This window comes from Zonotrichia leucophrys, chromosome 4, assembly GCF_028769735.1.
Source record: "Zonotrichia leucophrys gambelii isolate GWCS_2022_RI chromosome 4, RI_Zleu_2.0, whole genome shotgun sequence".
Classification (NCBI taxonomy): Eukaryota; Metazoa; Chordata; class Aves; order Passeriformes; family Passerellidae; genus Zonotrichia; species Zonotrichia leucophrys.
This window is the reverse complement of record NC_088173.1, coordinates 43746477-43767974: the sequence shown is the minus strand read 5'-3', so window position 1 is coordinate 43767974 and position 21498 is coordinate 43746477. Positions and strand designations below refer to the sequence as shown.

Below are 21498 nucleotides of genomic sequence, written 5' to 3'. Positions count from 1 at the left end.
ACAGTAGCTCCCAAAGTGAGGTGCAGGGAGACTCACTGTTACCAGGGGAAGGGGGAGCAGGAAGCAGGGCTTGAGGGGAGGCTCTTAACTAAAGCCACGACCTATGCAAAAAGAAGCCTGACAATTCCTTGTTCACCCCCCTACCTCGCTAATGACTGCTGGAAATGCTCACTCCAATGCAAAGCATCTGGGATGACTTTGTAGCACAGAGAACAGTGATTAAACAGATGGTATCACCCACGAGCACGGCTGAGCGTGGCTTGTACATGTCTTGGGGAGAAACAGGATATGCCACACAAGAGAGTGCTTTGCATTGGCCTGCTGTGCCCACACACCTTCTGCATGACCTGGTGTGGCGTGTCTGCCGGGCTCACATGGCTCACTGCAGCACAGAGGCATGGCCACTGCCACTGGGGGCACCAAGCACGGGAATACTGGGCATGAAAGATGCACTGGAGGTGGTTTTCTCTCTGCTGGGAAGGTTTCAGCCTGCTTAGATTGTAGCCTCCTGGTACCTCCTGTTCCTCCTTGCTGTGTCTCTCTGTGGACACTGTGTGTGTGTATAGCTGTTCCCCCCCAATACATGTGCCCTGTGTTTCCTAAGGAACCCTGACCTTCTGCTTTCTCTTCCCTAAGAAGCTGAGATTCTTGATACTTGACACTTCTAATGATTCTTTTTCTCAGCACCCCTGTCAGATCTATGAAGTGTGCAATGCTGTCCCAGAGAATCAGAGTAGCTGAGTGGGGAATTGATCCTTGGCACAAAGACCTGACGCTTGCAGGATATCTCATGAGCCTCAGGTCTGTTTGCACGTTTCTAACTGCTGTGATTAATTTGTGGCCACTGAGAGTCCTGTTAGTGTAACAGCACTGCTCTCATGTCCTGGCTCAACTGCAATGGGGTGATGATGCCTCTCCAGGACCTCTTTACTGTCTCCTTCAGGATAGTGCTCTCTAAGCTATTCCTGGCTTTTTATCCAAAGCTGTGTGCTTTTGGCTGTTGTGGTGAGGGATGTTTGGCTGGAGGTCCCAGCAAGGTGTAGGCAGTGTCTTGCAGTGTCTGAGACTTCTCCCTGTGGAGCCTTTCTTGAAGAGGTTGAGCAACCAAGACCTGCAACAGGAGTGCTTTGTGACCTCCTTTCAAAGCTGTAGGAAACCAGCAGCAGGGCAATGACCATTGCCTCGTGCTTCTGTCAGTCTGCATGGCTCCATGGTGCTCATGGAATTTATAACTTCCAATGCATAAACCAGCACTAATCTCTCCCCTCTAAGCAGTATTAGACTGATTGACTATTGAGGCTTAAAGGTTTTTCCAAGAGAATCAGAAAGTACTAGGAGTACAGGAGTTTGTCTGGAGATTTGACCCTGCTCTGCGTACCCTCCCAGAAAGGTTTCTATCTTCTTTTGGCCATTTTCTTCGTTAATGACATGCCTTCCATGCAGAACTGTTCCTTCTCCACCTCCCAGCAGATGAGGTGTGAGCTGCAGTGTACAAAGGAGGCACTGAGCCAGGCTTGGGAAGCCGACCTCCCTGTTCATACTGTCTTCCTGATGCAATCCTTCCTCCCAGTGCTGCTGCAACCAGAGTATGGCTGCCTGCTGCTCTGAGCTGTACTCATTACAAAGGCCCAGCTGCCTGAGTTGAGCCCCGAGAAGAGAGAGCCCAGGTGAAGGTCTCTGTCAGCTCTCCTGCAGCCCTGTGGGATTTTTGGTGAGTCACTGGAAAATGGGAGGTAAAGGGAATTTGCTCTGAGAAATTCCATGCAGTCATCTATTCCTAGCCTGCCGCTGTGGGTTTGTTTCTCTCTGTGCTACCAGGACAATGTGTCGAGGCTCTGCAACTGGTTCTCACCCATCCACTATTTCAGGATCTAGGTGTATCTACTTAGTAGCAGAAATTTATATAGGTTAATTCCCACACTCCCAATGAATGAATCATTAAGGGAACAAAGAAAGGTGCCTCCTTTAAAGTATCACTGCCACCTGCATTATGAACATACGCCCAGGTTGCCTGTATGTGTTTAACCCCTTATCAGAGCAAGTAAGTGACAGTCAGCTCTGGCACTGGCTGCACCCCTGTCATAGATGGCCAGGAGAAAACCTGTTCTCTCACTTGGAAGTGATGTGCAAAATGCAAAAGAAAGCTGAAAAAAATCCTCAAACGCCCATGTAGGGAGGTTTGAGTATGAAACTACACCTGCCCAGAGATATGTGCCACGTCCTGAATGCTTTCCAGACATACTGAGGAGGAGGGGGGATACCCTGCATCTGCTTAGCATCTGCTGAAACTGAGCTGGAAATTTGTCCCTCCCACTAGGAAAGCCTGAAAGCCTCCTTGATAGTAAATGATGAGCACTTGCAGGGGTGTAGCTGATGGTCCAAGCCAAAGGATGCAGTAGCTTCCCAGTAGAGCAAATTGTTTCCTCCTGGATGCAAGTAAGAAAATGCAGCTCTCCCTTTCAGCTGAGAGCTGCATTTTGGCTCGAGCTACAAGGGGGAGGAAGGGGACTGCTGTATCTCCTGTCTGTTTTTCCCACTTGGTTGGGTTGTCAGTGTACAGTCTGAAAGAGGTGTGCCCCAAGAATTCGAAAGGAGATAAGCCACTGAACTCTATTAGCACATGAAAGAAAAAACGGTGGGAGCTTCCAAAGGATGGCAAAGATTCAAAACTTGCTCACAGAAGCACATAGTTGTGGATGATTACTGCAGCACACTCCTCCAGCTGGAGGCGTGGCAGTGTAGCATGAAAAGAGAATGGAGCACAAAGTGATTAATGCTACTGCCATTCTTAGTAAGGAATCCTATTTTTAGTACAGATTGGCTTGGAATATGCATGGCTTTAAAATCAAAGAGCCACTGAAAGGAGAACTCCAGAAAAAGGCACCAGCTGCAGAGATCAAAGTACGGATGACCCTGAGACACACAATGGCAGATGCTGAATGGTGTAGGCCCTTTGGTCCAGTGCTCTGTACTGGTGCTGTGCCATTCCCCTTCCTTTCAGGCACTATTAGGGGTGGGATCCTGGGCTTCTCTTTTGGCCTCAGTACTGTGCTTCTAAAGGACTCCAGCACTCAAATGAGAGCCACATAAATAAAACAGGTACTGTCTCTCACAGTGACTCAGAAACTGATAGTTTGGCTGATGGTTTGTATGTGTGTTGCAGACATGGCTGTGATTTCTGAAGAACTAGCGCCCTGACTCACCTGCAGGACGTCTAGAAATCCTGGGCAAATATCCAGACGCCTGAAATTCTGCGTAGACACCATTTTGCAGCAGAAGAGGAGGAACAAACTGTGGAAAACCCTGGGAATCAGTGGCACCTACTGTGCGCTAGCTGCTCTGACTGTTTCACTTTGCTTCAGTTAATCTAGAAGTGACTTTTCCTCTTCTGCTTTTCATAGTCCTTTGGAATAAATAACAAAAAACCCCTCTTTCCACTGTCATATTGAAGCATGTCTGAGATTCAAGGCACCTCTCAGAATGGCCTTTGCTGCAAGAGCATCTGTTTGGATGTTGAAGGTAGGGGGATCACAGAGGTGGTTGGGTATCACTCTGGAAAGTCTGTGGTGGAGAGGGATGGGCTTGGGGTTTTCTTGTTTGGTTTTCCCTTTGCTGTACAATATTAGCGGTACCATTTGGGTTTTCTCTTCTTTTCCAGTTTTGGGACATGGCACGAAATTAGAAATGGCAGCCACAAGACCTGTAGGGAGCAGAGCTGGTGTGCTGTGCTGCACAGGGTTAGCAGCAAGGACCCCAAGTGACCTCCCTGCTGTCAGCACACGTGGCTGAGGGAGGCAGCGAAGTTCACGTGAGAAGGTTCAGGTATGTGAAACAATGGGTGTGATCTGAAGGCTTCTGTGTTTGTTTTAGAGCATAATGTTTGCGTTGTTTGTCTTTTATGATTAGCACATAATCTCACATGGGGAGACTGCAGGGGAAATTCTGCCCTAGGAGGGTTATTGGTAAAGTACCTGGTTTAGTAAAGTACCCATGGCTGCTGGTCTGTGATTACAGGTGAGAGGCTTTTTGGGGACCATGCTGCTTTCCTTTTATCTGATCACAGTGGCCGTCTAGCACATCTGGGAAGTTAGTTCAGGGAAAAAGAAATGTTGCAGTAAGGTCTAATTTCAGTCTTTTCAATACTAAATCTTGTAATTATTTTTTAAATGATCAGGTTTTAAATGTTATTTTTCATTTCCTGTAAATGGAAAAAAAAAATCAGTCGCAGAGTTATTTGTTCTGAACAAAAGATAACATTTTGTTTGACCTGGAGTTTTGTGTTTGGGAGTGTTTTCACTTGGCTGAGATCACAAGAGAATAACTACTGTGAGATGAGAGTTCTCCAGGACGCCCGGTGGGGACAGGGCATCCACGTATGTGTACGCAGGTTCCTGCCTGCTTGTCCTCTGCTCTGCAAATTAATGAAGATATCTTTGTTTGCAGTGAGGTGACTTAGGTGCCTGGCTTTGTCCTTGCTGCTTACCCACCCAAACACACCTCAAAGTACAATGCTAGGGACTATAAATAGTTTGGGTTCCTTTAAGGCAAAATACAGGTACAGCGTAACCACTTCGTTTGGTCCAAGTTTCATGGATGACAGCAGGAGTCCTACTGAAATCTACACTTGGTTTTCCAAAGCCAGGAACACACCCTGAAGTCACTAATTGTGCTGTTTCCCCATTGATCTCCACAGGGCAAAGTTGGGCCTGTGCTGAAGGCTTCTGAAAATGCTGCTCTGCAGTTGTGGATCTGGTGCCATCACCTCCTGTGAACTCACTGATGTCTCACCACTGTAAGAGACAGCAAGATCTGGCAGCTCTGCTCACCTCCAGTGTAAGTGCTTAACAGATACCCATTGGAAACAAGTGTTCAGCATGGCTGCAGAAGAGGCCCCATGCTCTTACTAACAAATATTGGCAACATTTCATGAAGTCCTTGTTCTCTGTTGGGGATGCAGGGGAATACAGGTAGTTAACTGCACTCACATTTGGACACTTTGCAGCCTTCTGCATCCTCATGTTTGTTTGTTCTTTGTTTCCCCTGTGGTTGTGTCTGTGTGCAAATCCCTGGGGTTTTATGATGTACTCCAGGAATGTGGAGAGTGAGAGGACCAAGCCCAGCTAGGAGGACTGAAGAAGTTTGTAATGAGCTCTTGGTTTCAGCAGGAGACAGTGAGGACCTGCCATGAGTTTGGGTGTGGAGGAAATACAACAAGACTCTGAGCCAGGGCTGGGTGCCACTGAAAAGCAGGGAAAGCAGAAGTAGAGTTGGTATGGTCTTGGTGAAGCCACCTGACGAGTCCATCTGAGGTGGAGCAAAACCAAGCATTGTAAGGCCAGCCCACAGAAAAGGAGTAAGGTGGTGGAGAGGTGGAGACAGCAGAGATGGGCAGAGTTAGGAATGATGCCTCTGCCTGCCAGTGCAAGGCTGCTCTCGTGCAGCCCAGAAGCTGGGCTTTTGTGCTGGCTTGAACTTAGGAGGTGGAAGGAGAAGGTATTTTGTGCACAAGCAATCTCCATCTGTATATGCCAAAGCATTCAGTTTATGCTGTACTAACCTGGATGTGTCAATGTTGCTGAGGTGCTGCCTGACCTTCCTCTGCTCTAAGGGTTAAACTATGCAGCCAGGCTTTTTTTGACAGTACTGCAAACAGACAGCTGTGAGTGGTCTGAATGTCTTGCAAGAAGGACATCAAAGGCTCTGTGTCTGAAGCCCAGCTTCAGGTGGAAATAAGGCCTTGGTCCTGGTTAAGCAAAGCCATTTGATTGGGCTCAAACTAACCCCAAACAAATATTCTGGGAACATTAACATATTGTGAGGCAGTGAAGCAGTTGTTTGACTTCCTTTTCTTCTCTCCCTCCCTTGTCTATTTGCAAAAGAAGGTCTTACTCAGAAGAAAGGAATGAGGAAAGTGTAAGCCAGGATCTCCTAATATTAATGACAGGGCCCATCATATAGAAAGACTCATGCTTTTCCATTGGAGAGATTGTGTGGGTCTTGGAAGAATAAGATGAGTTAGTAATTGGGGCTGGGGCTAGACAAAGAATGAGCTGTGAAACCCTCAGTCCCTTTGCACGTGAATGGGAAGAACCCAAAACTTTTCCCAAGTTATTGAAATGTGTTGTGAAGTGAGAGGCCATTCGGAGTGTGGGTGATGGAGCAGGCAGGCTGTGGAATCCTGTTTAAATGCAAGTCTGTGTACAGGAATTTAGCTCCCTGGGACCTACCTGAGCTGTGCAGGTAGGTACACTTTGCTGAAGTTACTTGCAAGTAATGTTTTGTTGGGTTTTGTTGCTGTTTTACTTTCCCAATCCCAGTAGATTCTGTGTTGGCCAAGGATTCTGCAGTTGTCCAGGTTTTAGGCTATTTTCTCTTTCTGAATCTGAAATCTGTCTGCAAGGGATTTGCATGCAGTAGCACCTCTGTATCTCAGGATGCCTGCATGCACTCTCCCTCACCTATCTGCAAACATGGCTTGTCTGTGTCACAAGCTGAATGCGGGGATGGAAAGGCCCTGTGTGTCCTGTAACAGCATGGACACTTTCCTGCCCTGCCATGGTTCTGCTCCTCTGCCAAGATGCTGGCCTTGCTTACAGAGCATGAGCAGGGAGGTGTGTGGGGACTGGTCAGCCTCACCCCTCCAGAACAGCCCCCAGGAGCCTGGCAGAGCTGTTGCTAGCTCCAGTGAACAAAATCAGGAACAGGTCCCTGGGTTCCTTTATCCTGTCCTTACTGAGATATTTCAGGCATGCATGATATAATGACAGTGTGCTGCAGCCCAAAGGTGTGGTGGAAAATCTGGTTAAGCATGCTGGCTGAGCTGCTCTGTGGATCCTCAGCTGGGACATGCTGTAAGGCACAGCTCAGCACTGTTAGCACAGGAAAGACAAGAGCTGCTCCTCTCACTTCAGCCTGAAGAAACCGCATTTTTCCATTTAGATTTTTCCATCAGCTCTTGCATCACTACGTAAGTGCTTGCCTGTGTGTTTGTATTTCTAGCTGTTAGGTGCTAGTTCATATTTTTACTAAGATCATCTCTTGAAGGCCCATTTATACAGATCCACTTGTCTCCTTCAGATACAGCTTTTGGAGTCAAGTCATTCTCTTTCAGCTGCACTGCCTCTCTAGGCACAGACTGCTGTGTCTCACTCACCCCAACCTGACACACTTCAGTGCAAGTCAATATTAAGCCAGGTTTTCCCACAGCAGTACACTGATTTATGTGGCTTGCTATCCTCTCTGACCCAAGGCACCTGAGCACAGCAGTCATAAGGTCCCCAAAATCACATGTTCCCATGCTGTACCTTGCAGAGGGATTGGCAGGGCACAGTCAGAAATGTTGCCCTCCAAGGTGTATTAGGGATGATGGAGTTCAGAGAGGGGAATGAGGACTTGCCATGTTATTCAGTTAAAGCAAAGTCCAGCAGAAAATCCAATGGCTTAGTTCGCTCTGTTGGGTAAAAGTTCAGAAAGGGAAAAAACCTGTTTTCTTTTTCCAAACTCATCAGTTTGTGATTTTTGTGGAAGAGTGACTTGTGAATCTGCAGAACTGCATTTGCAATGACAGCTGCTAAAACTTTGAGATTTTACATTTATAACCACTAAGAATTTCTGAGCAGAGGAGAATAAGCAAAACAGAGAGAAGCTGAACGTTACAGCCTTTGTGCCTTGCAGTCTGACCTGGGGACTGTTTCCTTTCATAATGGCTGCAAGTGCCGTGTGGTCTGGTGTTTGATTTGGGCCAGGGAGTGAGGCCAGCTGTGCCAGAGACACACCTGCCCCTGTTCCTGCTGCCTGCCCTCTGCTGTCTGGCAGCTGGGGGCTCATTCCCGGAGGGCATGGCGGTGGCGCACGGCATCCCCGCAGACAGGGCTGAGTGGGGAGATCAGAGATCAGAGCTGACTCAGATAAAGATCACAGGTAGAGCTGACTCCAATAACTTCCTTAGACTTCTTCTAAAGACTGCTGGGTCTCTGTGGCTCTGTGTTTTTGGGCTGCTCCCCCATCTCGGAGTGAGAAATCCAAGCATCCTCTCTCCTGGCACTTGGAAGGAGTGCTTCTTGTTCATGTTTGTGAATTTCCATGCACAAAAACCTTCTGGAGGAGGGGAAGCACAACTGCCAGGCCCACTGGCTGGCATAGGTTTTATTACTCCTTTCAGCTTCCTTGTTGCTTCAGTTTGTGTGCCTGCAAAATGAGATTAATCATCTTTGTCCTGTAAGCTCTTTCCTGGAAGAGGAAAAGGATGAGAGTGCAGAGAGGCGTTGGTGCTGGAGTAACACACCTGCTGTGCAGCAAGGATGCAGTTACTCCCAGAGGCTGTGCTGGGACACAGGAGTAGATTCCCTGTGCTGCCAGATGCTTCATATCCAGATGGTTTCATATCCATACCCTAAGAACTACCCTTTTTGCTCTCTTGCCCTAGGAGAACTGTCTCCCCCTCTGTAAACACACCTAAGTGCTTGCATGGGAGAATGCCCTGCATCAGCATTCCTGACTGTGCGATCTTTCTTTGGATTGCCCTTAATATTTCTTTACCTTCCTCTTCTTGAGAACTCAGGGCTCTTTTCACCTGGGCACTGTGAGCAGTTCATGCAGAGGTGTTCATGCCCTTTACTCTTGCATGTCTTTACTTAAGCCACCAGAGTGAACACTTGCATGGGTGACAGGAAAAGGGAAATACAGTACCCAAGCCAGCAAATGAGGTTTGGAGGAGGACAAATAGCCCCACTTGTTGTAGTTCTGAATGCACACAGGCTGATCTGTATTAGGGCAGCATTACCTGGTACTGGGAATCAAATGTTGTTTGCATTTCCTTGGCAGGTGGAGCACACCAAAGGCAAGCCTCAGAAAGCCCCAAGAAACCCTGTTTTAGTTGAAGGGCTTTGGCTCACGCCTGACTGCAGCATGTGTCAGGGATTTAGAGCAGGAAAGGCCAAGGCCAGCTGTGCTGTGTACAGCCCAAGGTTTGCTTGTACTTGTACCTGGGCAGAAGTTTCTGCTGACATAAGCAGCAGGGAAGTGATTAGTGGTACCAGCCTTTGGCTAGAGTCAAGTAGAACAAAACCCCAGGGTCTTCTTATGGATTATGTGCAAACAGGGACATTTTCCTGAGCTCAGGTATTTGGAGCTAGGAATGTGCTTTTAAATAACCCACTCAATACACAATTCAGTGACTTCAGCTATAAAAACTCGATTGAGAACTCTGAAACTGTGGTATAACTCTTAGAAATTTGTTTGTGTGATGATTACAGGAGTGGCCAGACTGATGGATGTCTGCTCCTTTGTATTCTGTTCTGGAAGTCACAATTCTTCCATCATGACAACCATTTCCATAGCAGTGCATAAATGAGAGCTTCTAGATTCATGTTAAAAGGGAAGGGTATGAACATGCAGGCTTTTTACAACAAATCCTGTGAAACAAGCCCTCTGAGCAGCCACTGGTAGAGCAGACACACAGAAGGGTGGTTTCACAGCCAGGAGCTGCAGTCGTAGCGTAGGAGCAGATAAATTCTGATCTATTGAGATAGATTTTCAGATCTGTTGAGGCCTTTTGTGGGTCTGCCAAGCCAGATCATTGAAGTTACTCTCTAACCACATACTTGTATCCTAGTGCTGATGATCTGGGTGTTTCAGGCATGGGAGTTGTTCAGAAAAATATCTCATTTTGGGTGGGTTTCTTTTAGTTGAAATTTCACTGAGGCTACAATTTATATGTGACTCCATGTCACTTAACTCATCATACAATGCCCTAGTACAGGGGGAAGGTCCGTGTGCCGCTTGTGACAAGAGCTTTATTGTGTGTTATTTGCAGATGGCCAGGCACAGAAACTTTTCTGTTGTTTAATTCTAAACTTTGGGTCACTGCTTCCTCTATGTAATCTTTACTAGGCTTAGTAAGCATCATAAAATCACAGAATGGTTTTGGGTGGAAGGGGCCTTGAAGACCATCCAGTTCCAATTCCCTGCCATGGACAGTGACGCTCCCTCTTGCCCTGTCACTCCATGCTCTCATCCCAAAGTCCCTTTTCTCCCCTCTTGAAGCCCTTGTAGGTGCTGGAAGGTCTCCCTGCAGACTTAAATCCTATATCACTAGGAGGAATAGTTATTAAAATCAATAATTGGATTATTATAGCCTCAACAACATGAATTATACTTGTGCATGGAACACCAGTGTCATATTTACATGCAAATGAATTTATGTTGTTTATATTGTGTTGTTATTTACTGTGAGCAGTGATAATTGCTAGGCTGGGCTGAAGCTGTGTGGGTCATTTTGAGCCTGGATTCTGGAGGAGGTGAGCCTGCATGAGTGTATTATCTGTCTCATCATTTATCAGTCTCCTCTTTAATAACTTTTGAAGGCATTGACTAATTTCATCTACATTTGACACAGGGGCAGAGGTTTTTGTGGTGGGGAGATTAAGGGACAAAGGACAGAGGCACTTGGTGAGCTAGAGCTCATTAATTCCTCTGCTCAAATAACAGCTTGTTTGGAATTAACTTCAGGAAATGCTCTTTCACTGGGTATAAACTTTGCTGCAATTATGTGGTGATTATCACAACATTTTACTGAATTCCCAGGGATCTTTCTGTTTCAGCTTGCTGGACAGGGATGTTTGTGTTTACCTTCCAAAGCGTGTTTTCACTTAGATGTTTGTTAAGTTGTGAGATGCCAAATCAGATCAAAATTGATGAGCTGCTTCGGATAGGAGAGTTGTGAGAGTTGTGCTCTGAGGTATTAAGGAGGAACATAGGAAGGACATCTAGTCTGGTCCTCAGGGTCCTCAGGATAGTGCAGCCACACAAACTCAATTTTGTCTTTAGAAACTGCTGATGCTGACTGCTGTTTGTAGTTAGACAGAACTTGTATGGGCGCCATCCCTCCAGATCAAATGCAGTGTTCCTCTTTGTCACTTTGGAAGGTGCAGGTGTTCCCAGAGCAGTGCTGCAGAGCTGCTCCCTGCAGTGGCTGTTGTGGCTGAGCTGCAGGATGGTGCCATCCCTGCCCTGCCCTCCCAGGCGTGGAACCAGCCCTTCCCAAGGCTGGGACCTTGGCATGGACAGGCCAGCTGGAGTGAGATGCCTCTGGATGTGAGTAGAGTAGCCAGAATACAGCAGTTCATGTACAATAAAAGACCTCGTTCTGTAGATCAAGGCTTCCAATAGCTTGCAGCCCCAAGGAGGAGGTTCAGGTCACATTGCAGAGCAGTTTCTCATCTCAGGACCATGCAGTTGTCCATGGCCATTACCATGACAGCAGGCAATCAGATCTCTAGACCTTTTCCCTTTCTGTATCTCTATGAATTCCCAAATAAATATGCCAACACTGTGACACTCATGAAGTGGAAACTGAACAGAAATAATGTGAAGTACTTGCTTTTGAATGCCAGCATGACTCATTTGAAATACTTTCATGCAGCTTCTATGTGAAGTCCAGTTAGTGTTGGTCGCTGCACAAATATCAGGTGTGTATCTGCAGGGGATAAGGCAGGGATTTAACTTCACATGGCGGGAGCAGTCCACCCTAGAGAGAGCACTGCTCACAAAGTGACAAGAGTCACCACATCCTCCTGTGGGAGCAGCAGAGTGGGTTATGTTCAGATGCTGCTTGTGCACAACTGCTCTCAAGGCAGGAGTGGAGTGAAACTTTTCCTGTGATCCCGCTGCAAATGAAGAGGGATCTACATGGTCACTGCCTGCAAGCTTGTAGCCTTTCGTTTCTCAGTCGAGTCCATGTAGCCTCTTTTCCTCTCCTTGGATGTGGAAACTGTAATCCTTCTGTAGAATCCTTTATCTCTCTGGCTGTGGATGGGTCAGATAAATAAGATAGTTTTGACCAGAATAACTGTAGTGAATAAGATAACATGTCTAACAAAAACACTTCTTTCATGAAAACCTTTGTGCACACACCTGACATAGGGCCAAATCACTTTGTTAGAAGGCCCATGACAGTGCACTGGATGGTTCAAGTTGATTTTGTTCTTTCAAATTCAAAACATAAACTCACTTCACACTTTTTCTTTATACCTGAGTGTCCTTGTTTCAATTTCCAGTATAACAAGAGTTGTTCCTAGATGGAAATAGCAGAAGACCAGAAGAGATTCAAAATGAGGCCAAATTACATAAGGGGAGGAAAGCAAAAGAGGGGAAACAATTTTAAAAAAACACCTTATTTTCTTTCCATAAAAATATTTCAGTGAATTGCTTTTCCCCAGCACTGATGTGTTCCCCATGATGTGAGGCTGAAGGAGGGAAGATATGTTTTACAGGTAAAAATTATGTAAAATAATTTTTATAAAATTTAAAATATAAAATTTATGTTAAATAGTTATTCTTTATTATCTTGCTGCTGCTATTTTTATGGGCTTCTCAAAGAGGAGATTTGAATGGGGACCTGTAACTAAATGAAATCCTTCCAGAAGTGAGCCTTTGCCTTGTACTTCTCATCAGCCTAATTCCAAGGAGTGTGAAGTCTGTTATTTGACATTGCCTCGAAGGCAAAGTTTTATGCCAAATTTGAAATAAAAGTCTGTGATCTGTATTTCCTCCTTTTCATTAGGAACAGGGAATGTGCAAATGAAACAGACCTTCCTGTTTCCAATCTTCCAGCAAGTGCATGTTTCAGTTTGTCTTCCTCTCCCATTGCAAGAGGGGGAAAAAAAAAGATGCACTTGAAAAAAGATGGATACTTGCCTTCATATTATGTCTGCAAGAATAAGAATGGAACATGTCTGGACATGAGAGGATCTTAGCAAGAGCTTTGATTCACAAGTGGGAGCACTGTGTATTGGGACAGCTGTTGTTATTCCTGCCTGAGCTCCCAGCTCCAGCCCTCAGAGGATCCTGCCTCTGCTGCAGGGGTGTCTGGCTTGGTCACAGAGCAGCTGAACTGCCACACTCTATAGCCAGAGTAGCACCCTGCTGGTTTCACCAACCTTACAGTGTGACCAGAGGCACAGGACCTTCATTAGTGTCCCATCTGCAGCTCATGAATAGCCCCCTCAGACTTCCAGTAGACACAGCTATTCTAGTTACACCAGGTGAGTATCTGGTGCTGGGTGGCCCACCAGCTACCATGAGGAACTACGCAGAAATTAGTTGGTGTAACTCCTAGTGGAAGATGAGATTGTGAGAGAGTCAGTGTTCTCAGTTCTCTGCTTCTTCACCACTGTTGAAGGCACACCATCGTGCTAGGCCTTTATTTTAGAGGTGGGATACCAGTTGTAGTTCTCCTGGGTAAGGGCAAAGTGCTTGGACTCTCAAGGTCTAAGCTGAGCTGCCTGGTTTTTGGAGTGCACAGAGACAGAAACATGAAGCATGATCAAGGGGGCCAGCCTTGCAAGAGAAAAGCAGCACCAAATGTGACCAGGCCTTGTGATTGTCACAGCCACAGAAGCGGTGAGGATCTCTCTACAGAGTGCCCTGCAGCAGCGGAGGATCAGCAGGGCCTCTTGGTGCTTTCAGGAGGAACTACAACTGATGTGCTGCCTCTTGGTTTTATTTTCTCTTGCAGCCATCCTTTGTCACAATCCTGAGCTGCAGAGTTTCTGAGGTGATGTGGCCAAGCCCCGTGGGGTCCCTGCCAGGCTCTGGGCTTGGCAGCACATCAGCTATCACCTTGCAGTGGGTCCCACTGCAGTGTGTCCCACAGTGCTCCTGTCCTCCACAGTGCCCTGGGGCAGGCATGCCAGGGGCTGCCAGGCCCAGCATAGCTGCTGCTGCTGCTTCATGCCCGTCCCAAACTCCAGTGGGATGTCTGAGCTGCCCAGCCAGCTCCCTGTCAGGCCGTGCATTTCAGCAGTAGCATGGCTCATAGGCTGCTGGTTAAATGGCTGTAATTAGGCTTCAAAGTAACCATTATGATGAAAGGGGGAAATCTCACATTCCTCTCCGCTCTATCATTTCAGGGTGTCTGGCAGCACCCCAGAAAGACAAAAGTGCATCTCTTGATACCACCAGAGCTACCCATTTGCAAGGAATGCCTCACCTTTGCTTTATGAAGACCCTTTTTTCCAGGAAAAAAAATATGTTCACTTCTGAACTCAGTACTCTATTCTCTCCATTCCTGTGGGTTTTTATCTACCCCGTGTGTAAGCACTTTGCAAATATTTGACTGGAAATTATGGGAGATAAGACAGGTCTGCCCTTGCTGCAGCAGGCAAGCACCTAGCAAGCAGAATAGGAACTGCAGGGATACATTTCAGCCTATCATATCCTAGAATGAGTATGGTGTTTACTGAGAGACTGCCTCTTCTATTTGTGCATTGATCCACTTCAAATTGTATTTGAATATCTGAAATGCTGGCATTAGTTTATTACACTGCTCCTCTTTGTCCCACTTTCCATGTTTCAGACACTGGGTTGTGCAGGAGAAATGATAAAGGTGATGCTGCTGGTGTCAAATGCCAGCATGGGTTCAGCACTGTCTTATTCCGGAAAACGACCTCTCCCATACTGAGCCTTTCTGCTCTGGGAGGAGAGCAGGCTGGGGAGTCCCAAGTGCAGTCCTCTGCACTGTGCTGTTTGTTCCAGCTCCATTTTGGAGCATATTAGCAGTTTCCATCGTCCTCCTAATTGCACTGCCATAAAACATCCTTCTTACTCATGAAGCAGAATACCTAGATCCACCTTCTTGCCTCCTGGCTAATTACTGTCATTATCTGGCTAGACAAACTTGTCATGAGATTAGAATCTCCTCACAAAACAGGGTCATCTCAGGAAGTTCTTGCTATCCGGTTTTGTGTAAATCAGTCACCTCTGCAGCTGAACAGCAGCTTGGATTGTTGAGAATTCACACGCTCCCAGGAGGGGAGCAGAGGAGCATTTCCACACAGGAGATGCTTCAAAAGAAGCTGGGTGTTCCTACTGACATCAGTGGGGGAAGCCAACGCCTACTCTCTTGCACCTGCTCAAGGAGTTATCCTTTAAAGACACTGAAAAGAACTAACCACTTGCAGTACTTTCATTGCCTGGATGGATCACTGCTGTAATAAAGTTGTTATATTCTACTTAGTGTATCCTTCACCCCTGTGCGTTGGCAGTTCACCTCACCTTAACTCCGTAGCAAGCCTCAACATGGACAGAGTCCAGGAAGAAGCCACAAATCAGGCTGGTCATCTTCTTGTGTTTTTTAAGGCTTCAGGAAATTCCAGCTGAAGATGCCAAAATAAAATAAATTCAACTCCCCATTTAAAACAGAAACTGAGCTTAGTGTTGTAGGCACTGGGTGCTTTGCCCTCAGCTCTGCAGGGTTTTTCTGCAGAGGCTCTTGGGGCTGGCTGTTTCCATGCGTGGGGAATGTAGGTCTCCTTGTGCTTAGGCAACTGGAGAGCCAAGCACCTCTTACCCAATGCCCTTCCTACGTAGGTGAGCACAGCAGGAATCCTTGCTCCCATAAACCTCTGGTGACTTCACTTTGCACACTAGCCCACACAGGGCCTGCCGTGCCAGAGAGCGCTGTCACCAATGCACTAAATAACTGTAACTGCATTTTAACAGGCCTGTGGCAGCAAGGAAACCTGTGTTACCCCAGCAGTACTCCCCAATGGAAATGTGTGCAGCTATAGGTGACTGTAACCCTGGCTACAGTTAAACAAAACACTCCCTTCCTCAGCTATTGTAGCAACCTAAATTGCAGGTGGGTCTGGCTGTCTGTAGGCCTGTGATGCTCCAGTGATTCTCCTTCTCATTCTCTAGTGAGAAATACACAGCTTTGGTGTAAGTTCTCTCATTTTCCATGTGAATGTGTCTTGAGGCCTTGCTGCAATCCACCCTTCAAGTGGTACCCTGCAGACTAAACCAATGAGATGGTTCTTGAGCTTTTCTGAGCCCTCCACTGCTGTGATAGCTGTGTATTTGGCAAGTCTTGTTGAAAAACTTGCCAAAGTCAGAGACGCTGGTCCATGTAGTGCAGACTAAACTGAGGCTGGTAACACACTAAGCTTAAAACCAAACCCATTCCTTCCTTTCAGTGTCCAAGTTTGCTGTGTTTCTGCAGGACCGCTGCAGATGGACATTCAGAAAAGGGGTAAGTGCACTTTCTTAGTGAGGAACCCTCAGCAATTCTGGTTCTTTTCTTTGCACAGCAGGGCAGGAGAGCAGCCAGATCCTCAGGGCAGCAATTGGTTGCCTTAATCCTTCCTCTTCCTACAGTTTCCTGCTTCACTTACACACTATTGTCCCATTTCAACAGATATTGAAGCTGGGATGCTGCAGACAGTAGTGCTCTCCTCTGATTCATCCTTGGAGCAGGCCCTGTCCTGTGTAGGAAAGGAGGCAAAAACACAGTTTTATCTGTGTGTGTAATGAGTCTGTTTCATAATACATTCACACAGGTCAGCCAAATGAGGGCTGTACAGACATGCTATTTCCAAAGGGTACCCAAATAAATGAAACTTTCTTGCTCTTTAAGGGCCCTATTTGGACAGATTTGTGAACAGCCAGTTCTGGGGTGAGTCTAGGGTATGCTTGGCAGTCTATACAGCTTGGGAATGAACACTATGGGTGAGGGTGCTTGTGTCAGACTGCTGAGCCATTCCTCAAGTAGTCATACCTTTGTCTAGCAGTGCTGTGAATTGTCCCGGGGGGACAGAACTGAAAAAGCCTGGACACTAGTCAAAGGATGTGTTAGGATCAATTTGGTCCGCCCTAGAAAAGACTTCTTCCAAACCACTGGTTCTTAAATCTAGCCTGGATCATATCAGCTGTAGCAGATGTTCCTCCAGGTTAATCTCAGTTAATATCACTTTTTCACACTGTAGTAACTGGTCTCCAATGTACTACCAAGTGTGCTGGTACAGCCGAGCGAGAGCAACACATTCTAGGCAGCTGGTGGTGGCTGCAAGGATTGCCAGTCAGCCCTCAAGAAAATGTCCTTGGTGAGGTGCAGACTGAGGCCTGAGCTGCCTCCTGTTCCTGCTGAGGACATGTTTATCTGCAGACTGTTAAGGCAGCAGGAGCCATTTCTACATCTCCTTCCTTCCTGTTGAGTTGCTTCTGCTTTGGTGTCATCTGCTGTGTGAGATTTGAGAGAGGCTCAGGGTCACTCCCCAGAGTAACTTGTTAGAGTAAGCTGTGCCATGCTCCCTCAAACCAGGGCCACATGTATCTGAAGTGTTCCCCCCAGCTCAGCTCAGTGTTAGTAGAGAGGAACAGTTGGACTGGCAGATGGTCCCCTGAGAATGCCACGTCTGTGAAAGGAGCAGGTTGGTCCTGTCCTGTAGTGAGCAGGAACAGTGCTGGCTGTCCTGCTCTTGGCAGCTCTGTTGGACTCTGGAGGTAGAGAGGTAAAATAGACCACTGGGCACCTATGGGTAAGGGCAGCTCCAGCAGAAGAGTCTGAGGGGAGAGAAAAGGACCCAGTTTACAGGCCACTGATCTGGGCACTTGCCTGAGATAAAGCTCTGCTTCCAAATCTTGTTCTGCTGGTTTTGGGTCTCAAGTGTTTCATCTCTCCCAGAGCCACCTCTCAGTGTCATGGAGCTGCTGACCTCCCAGGCTGTGGTGCCCTTCCTCTGTGTGACCTCCAGCTCTTCTGTTGATACAGTGATACCATCAGAGGGGCCAGGGTTTCAGTGCTGGCTTCTGCAGTGTGTTGCAACTCCCAGCACCTGTGGGCTGTCAGGGCAGCAAGGGCAGCAATTTCATCCTGACAGGGAGGAAGAGGCCCTTGAACAGTGCACCCAGGGAACAATTAAACAAAGATTTGGGATCTCTGCTTAGCCATGAGGGGAGACAAAACCATGAATTTTAGTCTCCCATCCTTTTCTAGACTTCTGCTAGCAACATCTCTTATTCCCTCTAATTAGCTTAGGATGGTGAAGAAAGTAGAGTAGGTGCCTGGTGCTCCAAGATGCTTCAAAGTGACCTTTGTCAGAAACCTCCGACCTGACTGGCAGTCTCCATATTCTCTATATTGTATCTCATGATCCACACAGCTCTGTGACCATTTGGGAAGTCTGGTGGAGCATAAACAAAATATATTGATATACTTAGCAACCAAAACCACCTGTCAGATCAACATGTAGGTTTTGCATTGAATATGTGGAATAAATTAGACATCAGACTTGTGGTGCTGGGTGCAAAGTACCCAGGGTATCAATAAAGCTTCCTAGATGTCTGTAATAATCTTGGCTGTGACATAGCAATAAAGAGAAAAAGAGATCTGGCATTACTTCATGTATGTTTGTGCAGAGGTCTCTACTGGCCTTCCAGTGAAAACAAAGCAGTTTCTTTTGTTTGCACACCTCACGTTTTGTGGATAAATGAATCATTTTAGGGTTTGCTTGTTTTGTTCAACAAATGCAAAGTAAAAGCACTCTCTAATTCCCTCCTACCTTTCTGGCTGAGCAGGCTCATGCTCACCTGAGAGCCACGAGACCTTGAAAGGAAGGTTGCACCCTTCAGCTGCCTTTGCTCCTGCTCTATTGACTCTCGCCGAGGGATCGCTGCCTTCTGCCAGGCCCTTTTGGATTTGTGCTGGGAAGCAGCGCCCCAGCACAGCCAGCCTGGTACTGCACCTCCTGCATTTCTTGCTTGTCCTCCGCACTGCAGGACCCGCTTCCCCGCAGAAAAACCTCTGTGGGTGTTTTCCCTCCTGCCAGCGGGACCTTCTTGCTTCAGTAGTGAAGTGACTGAGCCGTGCTGAGTGCTGCAGGGCTGCAGCACCCACAGCTGCCCCCGTGGCCACGGCACAACCTCCCTGTGAATGTGCGGATTGTTTTGTCCTTCAGCAGGTAAGGGAAGCAGCAGCGAGTCCCCTCCTCTCACTGATGAGGCTTCTCTGCTGCATCGAGCTGTTCAAGTAGGACAGGCATTGCAGGTCCTTCACAAAGCTCCTGTGGCTGATTTGTGGCAGAAAGCTCTTCCCTCACTCCCATTTCTCTTGCTGCTGTGGTAAAGAACAGCTTTGCTTTCCAGCACTGCCTCACACAAAACACTTGAGTGTCTTACGAGGTTTTCTTGGTTTTGGAATGCTACTTCCTTGTCCTGTCTGGAGGATTTCAAGTTTTGCCCTGGGGCAAGCAATCTCCCTGTGCACTTTCCTCCCTCTCTTATCACTTCCTAAAGCCAGGCCCATCTCTGCAAACCCATGGGACAGTGATGGGGAGCAAGGGATGAGGAAGAGTTAATGTCACTGACGTAAAACCAAAGTGTCTTTCAGTGTTTATTTAGTATTTCACAAACTATAAACCGCTCTGTAGGGGTGCTGGAAACAGAGATAAATTAGTAACTTAACAAAGATCCTTGTTGGTTTTGGTGGGTCTGTGAGAGCCCTATTCTGCACAGGAAGCCGTGTTGCCACACAGCAGGTAGCAGCTCTCCCCTGGGCTGGACATGGGAGTCATGTGTACCATGGATCATTTCTGATAATGACCTCTTTAGTGCAGAGACAGTGGACAAATGTTTATTAGTTTATGTACTCAGAACCAAGCACCTTCCAATGACAAGGTCACATGCCTTTATAGTGATCTGCAGTACTTGAAATCCAAGATACACTAAGTTGAAAAATAAAGAAGGATCCAATGGACAGAGAAAAACTTGCAACCCTTAGGAAACACTTCTGGGGCTGAGCCCACCTGTTTGGGACAATGGATTCTCTCTATTTGTTGTCAGTCCATGATCCTGCCAAGCTTTCTGGTACCTGGAAACCTGTTTTCTGATGAAAAACATCTCATCACATCCTAAAACCTCACTGTTAACTCCTAACTATAGTGAAATGTAGTTGCACCCTGTTGCTGAAAGGCAAAGAAAAGGAGTCATCTCCTCAAGCCCAGGACTAATACAGAAAACCTCTGTGGCCAGAAGATGGTGTATAGGTTTAAGAAAGGAAAATGATTAGGAAAAAAGAGAAAACAGAAACAATAACGTTACATTCACACCACTATGCCCTCTAGACTTTGATGATCTGTCTTTGAATTCTTTCAGGTAGGTTTTGAACCAGTTTATACTTTTGATTTTCACTTTGGACAGTGGCAGTGAGTTCCACAGGCAAATGGTGGACAAAAAAGGTGAAAAAATGCTGGCTCCAGTGACCTCTTTCAGGCAGCAGCCTCAGAACACATCACTGGATGAAACAGCTCCTCCATTTCACACTTGCAGTCTCATAAATACAGTTATTTTTTGCCTACTTCTTGTATTACAGGACAAACTGAAAAATCATTCCCTCTTCACATTCTTTGCTTCACTGCAGATCCCCAGCATGTTCCCTTCAGTTGCTTCTTTTCAAGTGAAAGGGGCCTCATCTCTCCTGCTGCTACAGCCATTTAAAATGTGTCACCTTTGAGTTCCCTAGTTCTGAAGGTAAAAAAGAGCAATGGGATGGGTAAGACTGCAAGTGGATTCAAGATAGTACCCCATTATCAAAGTACATTGTGGCACAACTGGGTTTTCTTAATACCTTCTATTTTCCTCCTGGCCTTTTGTGCCTCTGCAGGACACTGTGAAGGAGGAGGAAGACTTAGGCTGCACCATGCTACACAATTCTAGAGAGGTCTTTGGGGTTTACTGCCACAGTCTGATGAAACTGTAAAGGAAGAACAGGCAAAGTTTTGGCAGCTTGGAGAACAGCAGTATCTAAGGGCAGAGGGAATTCTGTTCTAGGAAGACATTTGGGTGAAGTTCACAAAGAGGAGGAGTTAAAAACTGAATGAAGCTTCTTTGGTTTGAGCTAAGGTAGGGGCTGAGCACAAGAGCGTGAATGGGAATCAAAAGCTCAGGTGTACCTCAGGCTCCTCCAGAGGCCTTGAGTAAAAGCTGCCCTCCCAAATTGTCCTGTCTAGACTATTGCTGCCAGAGCACAGCTTGGCCCAAAGAGTGAGGAGTCAGGACTCTCAAATCACAAGTTACATTTGCATTTCTTTGCTTGTAAATGAAGTGTATTTGATAGGAAATTTCTAGGACAACAAGCATGGCTGTCTTACAGCACAGTGTAACTAAACCCTCGTACTCAGAAATCACAAGTAAAGCCCTTGAAAAACCTGTAGGCTTGGTATAAACTTGATGTAACATGGTATCTCAGACTAAATATTTTGCACTGCATTTATTTGCTAATCCTTCAGAATTCAGGGTTCAAACAGTTCAATATCTTTCTGAAACCCTGTGGGCTACCAAGGTATTTCCTTTCTCTTTCTTTCCTTCCTTAAAATGAGAAGTGGTAGTCTCATATAATTGCTGGAGTTGCAGCTGTAAAAGGGAGGAATTGCTCTAAGAGCACTGTCACCATAGCCAGTGACGCTAAAGACTGTTTTCTGGGAAGTGCTGGACTAGGCTCTTCTTCATCCTTCTGGGGAACACAATTCCTCTTTCTGATTTTGTTTCATGACACTTCTCTTTTGTGTCTGGAGCCTGTGTTTCCCACCCCCCCTGAAGCTGGTGACAGTGTCAGCCTGAGATGGGGGGAGCAGCAGTAGGCTCCAAGCAGTTCAGCAGGCACCCCAGTCTGTGTTCACTAGCTCTGTCTTCTCTGGCATGAGGATGGATCCTTTCCTAAGGGCA

At 46.7% G+C, this 21498-nt stretch overlaps 1 long non-coding RNA gene across 1 annotated transcript; it reads left to right on the top strand.

Annotated features, from left to right (window-relative positions):
• The first annotated feature begins 1118 nt into the window (after window positions 1-1118).
• LOC135447422 (uncharacterized) lies at window positions 1119-15554 on the top strand. The gene is made up of 5 exons (XR_010440111.1): window positions 1119-1711; window positions 3164-3519; window positions 3659-3822; window positions 4694-4833; window positions 13911-15554. It is a non-coding gene; the product is annotated as an uncharacterized LOC135447422 (long non-coding RNA).
• The last annotated feature ends 5944 nt before the right edge of the window (window positions 15555-21498 follow it).